Raw genomic sequence first — 5,369 nt, forward strand, 5'->3', positions numbered from 1 at the left:
GGAAGCGCTTATTCCACTGAGCCATCTCCCCGGCCCCTCAATGTCTTTCCTTAGAACTTTTGAAATACCTTATGTTTGTGTTTTAAAAATAATACAAGAAAAAATTATTAAAAGTCAATTTATCTAACCAAAGATAACTTTCACATATTTTGAATCCTTTTCCTGTCGATCACCTAAATTTTAAAAAATTATTGCTCTCACTGCAACACAACCTAAATAACACAGGAAATTCTTCTGCTGACAGAGTAGCTCTAAATGTATTTTCATAAATTTTCTCCAAATCCAATTAGTTCAGTAGATACCTACTACACACCAGAGAACTGTGGCACGGATGGGTTACATCTCTGTTGATCATACCTGGCTCTGTCTTTATAGACTTTATAATCCTCTAGCAGACAGGCATTATGTGAGTAACTACAACACAAAATAAAACAAGAAATACAGAAAACCCCTACTCTGAGGAAGTTAGTACAGTTCTATATTTTACTTTTCCAGTTTATGAACGTTTTCTGATACTCAATTAGGAACTTGATTTTTTTATGAACATACATTCCTCTTGTGGACATTCTTCTAGGTACACTTTAGAAACACAACTTATCTAATTTGTTACACAATAATTAAAACTATTAAGTATACACATCTACTTGGATATGTCCACCTAAGAACATACTAGAAGAACTGATGTGAGCTGGGCACATGGTGGCACATGCCTGTGACCCCAGCATTCACAGGCTGAGGCCACAGGATCACCATGAGTTAGAGACCAGCCTGAGATACATAGTGAGACCCTGTCTCAAAAACAAAGAAACGAAAGAAGATTTACCCTCACTGCTGTAACACTGATGAGTATCTTTAATGTAAACTTTTGACTACATCTCTAAATACTATGGTCTAGTGAAGTGAAATGCTTAGAAGTATAATAATTTTTTAAATACTTGGAATAGGGGCCGGGGAGATGGCTCAGTAGAATAAGTGCTTGCCTGGCAAGCCCAAGTGTCTGAATTCAATCCCTGGTTCCGCAAAAAATAAAATTAAAATAAATAAATACTTGGAATATATAGCTAAGTGATATAATGTAAATTAGCACTTAACAAAATAAGTATTTTTGTAACTATTTTGAAAGTTCTAAGGAAAGACATTGAATTTAAACATTGAATGTATTCATTGGTGACTTGAGAACACATGTTAAGGAATCTTGGGTGGGAGAATGAAGGTGAGAGGAATCTCCAGGTTCGTGTGGCAAGCACAACTCCTCTAATCCAGTCACCTCTGTTTATAATCACCCTGCTCCTACAGAGGTGTCAGAAAGCTCCCTGAACACCGCGCTTCTGTGACATGGTTATCAGAAGTAGTCTGAGAAGTGATGTACATCATCCTCTACTCAGATTTACAACTAGTGTTGGCTAATCAAAAGTTGATAACTTTTTTTTTTTTTTGTGGTACCAGCGATTGAACTCAGGACCCTGTGCTTGCCAGGCAGGTGCTTATTCTACTGAGCTATCTCCCCGGCTCCCAAAAGTTGAGATGATTTCTGCAATGAAGAAACTAATACCTTAGCCAGGAATTTGATCACAAAACCTCTTTATCCTAATATCTATCAGCATGTTTTGAAAAAAAGACTGTTGTAATATATTTATTTTAGTTAACATACTGTACACCTCATATTATCGCTAAATCTCTTGAAATCCAAACATTTGCTGCCCTTGCTCTAGAAGAGTTTTGAGGAAAGGTAGATGTTTCTTAATATGGTACTGTATATCAGTTTTAGAGAAATATTATGTAGCAGAGTGGATTTGGAACCAAAAGCCTACTCCTCTTTAGCTGTGTGACTTCCATAAGTTAATCACTGTATGACTTTTCAAAACATTTAACTTAATAGAGCTGTTTTGAGTATTTAAATGGATAGAGTAAGTAAAATATTTTAGCATGATGCCTGACACACAATATTTAGTAAATTAGCTACTCCAGCCTTCTGACATGAGTTCAGGAGCCAAAGTAAGGATCTGTAGCTTCCTGGGTCCTTTGAGTGAATCAGCCTGTACTGTTGTTAATGGCTGTTTTATTATTGAGTTTCTTTTGTTTTTTTCTTTTTAAGGTGGGATGGGGAGAGAGGGTCTCCTTTGTATAGGTCAGGCTGGCCTTGAACTCAGTAGTCCAGGCTGTCCTCAAACTCACAGTGATCCTCCTGCCTCAGCATTCTGAATGGTCCACTATGTTCATTTTTATTACTGAATTTCTTAAACATAAGCCTACTACATAAAACTTTTAAATTATATAAATCCTTAAAGTAAAAATGAATGGATTTGGGTTGTGCTTCTGTGTTCATTTATTCATTTATGCATTTTTTGATTGGGGAGGATGGTTAGGTTGAGTGACTCAGGTCTAGGTGTACAGAGACAGATTTGACCAGGTAATTATTTTAGTACGCTAAATGATTACCATATATTAGAGGAACTTCCTAGGTGACTTATTTATGATTGTGTCATCTACTGAAATTAATCTTATTTTAATTTTTGTTATTACCTCAGTGATAGATGGGGCAAGCTACCGTTATCACCTAAACAAAAAACAACGTTTTCCAAGTGGGTACGACCAGAAGACCTCACCAGCAATCCTACGATGATATATACTGTGTCCAGTTTTAGCATAAAGCAGGTAAACATTTATTTTATAAAATATTGTATGAAAGTTAGCATCTTAAGGAAATTTAAATAGAAACTTGTTTTTTCTTAGGTTTTATATATTCAGGCACATGAGAGTAGCTAGAAAAAAATTACTCATTCTGTGCATTTTGACTTAAGCATTGAAATAATTATGTACACACTGATCAGATGGCAGGAAATAAAAGAGAAATGACAAGGAATGTTTAAATTTTTAGAAATGTATTATAGTAAGGTGATAAAATTGCTGTTAGTCCTTCTCAGAATATTCTCCGTCTGTCTTTGCACATACTTATCCCAGCCTTCTCGCCACTTTCTGAAGTCTCTTGTGTCTTTAGTTGCAGTGTTGGCTGCTTGATATCCTGAAGAGATTCAAAACACTTGCTTTATAAAAGGTCAATTTCACTTTGAGCAAGAGCCAAACCTAGTGAAGAAGGTGGAGGAGAACATACCAAGTGGTTTTTTGTTTTGTTTTGTGTTTAAACAGATTAAAGGCCTTTTAATCTGTTCCTTTTGAAGGGTCTCCCCATTAAGCAGCCAGCAGAGTGCTTTAGCTGATCTGCAGGGGCAGAACTCGGTTGGCAGGCCCCTGCCTCCCCTTCTTCCCCAAGGCTACCTTCCCTGAATGCTGATGTCTCCATGTCTGTCTGTCCATTGTCCTCCTGAGGTTACAGAGTGACCTGTGTCTCAGCTGACCCTTATGTAAGTGTACTGAAGAAGTGTGGAGGTGCACAGCCCCTGCCCTGGGTGCAGCTGAGTGAGGAGCCTGCAGGTCCTTGGGCTTTTCGGGAGCTGTCTCAGGTGGGAGGATGTGGTCAGCGGCCAGCCAATGCTGCTCTAAGTCTGGGCCTTGGTGCCCCATCTGTGACAGAAATAACAAGTGCTGCTGCCCCACAGGATCAGTCAGGGCATGCCCGAGAGAGAGCTCTGTGTATCACTGAGCTGTGCTTTTGGCTTCTGGCACCATCTGAGGGTGTACCAAGCAGAACGCCAGTAGCCCATCTGGTCTGGAGTCCTGGGTGCCTGCCAGGACTACAAGGAGATGGGCCCTAACACTTAGCAGGTCCTTTTAGATAAGAACTGTGGCTGACGGTGGGGATGGCTCCTCAAGTGCTCACTGCCATGGTCATGGATGCCTTGGAAATCCACTCCTCAGTTTCCAGGCTACTGTCCCGTACTTGTTGCAGTTTCCATTCCCAGGAGTCCAGGGATACTGACGCTCTGCTTGGCATGTGCTGACATAGAAGCCAGTGGGGCAGGCTGGGGAGCTGTGGCTCCTTTGCTACACATTGCTGCAGAGGGCACCACCAGCCTCCAGATGAGGTTTTGGAGCTGAGCAGGGGAGGAGAGCTCTGGAGGAGTGATGTCCAGAGCCTTGGCACCAGGTCCCAAGTTTCCTTCAGGCTTTGCAGAACCTAGCACTTCCTGTTCTTGATGAATTCGTGTTTGTCAGGGCTGTAAGCACAGCGTAGGGCATTCCAAGAAGAAAGGCCAGAGGGTGGGAGGCTTGTCCTAGTGTCCATGCCAGCGCTGGTCCTGGCCTGACTGGAGGGAGGAGTGGGTAGTGCTCACTGCTGCATCCCAAGGGGGAATCGCTGGAGCATGTTGTGTTTCCTTGACAGTCTGTTGGTTTCCCATTCCCAGATATTACTGGTGTTGATGAAAGATCAGAACTATCTGGAATCCAGCAAATTTCCAGCCTTGCTGGGATTTCTCATTCAGAGTTGCCTTTTCTGGTGAATGACCATTTCTCCAGTTCTGCTGCAGAAGTTAGGGTGGGCAGTGTGCAGGTCCCCCTACCTCCCTTCCGCCCACTTTAAGAAATGCCCTGAAAGCCCTTTAGCAGTGATGGTGACCCTTTTGGGGCTTTCAGTGATAACCGCCTGCTGCGGCATGGGTGCCATTAGGGTTTGTGTCTAGGTGTCCACCCAAAGCCTCCTGCAATCCTGGGGCAGCCTCTGGAGTTTGTGGTGGATTATTGTGGGTGTGGGTGCTGCACCTGCCCTGGGGCAGATACCTTGCATTATAATGTAAGCTAGTTGCTTGAGCTGCTGCTACCTCTTTTACTCTTGCTGTATGCTGCCACCATGAAAGGTTGTTCTCTGCCTTGTGCAGCTGCTAGACATAGTTTTTTTTTTTTTTTTTTATGAGTCTGCCTTTCCAGTGCTTGGCACCCAGCGGCAGTTTTGATCATATCTTGTAAAGGCACCCACAGAAGAGGACTTCAAGAACTGCTTCAGAAAGTGGCAAGGATGATGGGGTGATGCGTTTGAAGCAAGTGGAAGTATTTTGAAGGGGATTAGTGGTGATGTGTTTTTAATTACAATATGTTTTTAAAATTTAAACACTACTTTTTGTTCGTGCTGTAATTTTTTTGTTGTTGAGAATGTTGGGTATATTCATAGACAGTACGGAGAAGCAGTGCCACAAATGAGCAAGACCATTCCCATCAGACAAGGAGAAATGACATCTGTTCATATTTCATGGACAGTGCTGGAATATAAGGATTATTTTACTTTTCAGATATTCACACATCTCAAAGCAGAAGCATCCTGCAGTTGAATGCCTAGGTCCTGTAACTAACCTTGGTGAAGTTACAGCAGAAAAGTCACCTGTGAAATGTGGAAATGCTTTGTATGTGGGGATATTTGCATGTAGCACAGATAATTAACGAAAGGTTCTCAGCCTCATTTTTTTTTTTTTTTTTTT

At 41.5% G+C, this 5,369-nt stretch overlaps 1 protein-coding gene across 1 annotated transcript in view; it reads left to right on the forward strand.

The window, feature by feature from the left end:
- Positions 1 to 5,369, forward strand: part of Capn7 (calpain 7) — a 78,023-nt gene that overhangs the window by 24,522 nt on the left and 48,132 nt on the right. The gene's annotated exons all lie outside the window — the stretch shown is intronic.

This window comes from Octodon degus, unplaced genomic scaffold (genome assembly GCF_000260255.1).
Source record: "Octodon degus isolate 3935 unplaced genomic scaffold, OctDeg1.0 scaffold00043, whole genome shotgun sequence".
In the NCBI taxonomy this organism is placed as follows: domain Eukaryota; kingdom Metazoa; phylum Chordata; class Mammalia; order Rodentia; family Octodontidae; genus Octodon; species Octodon degus.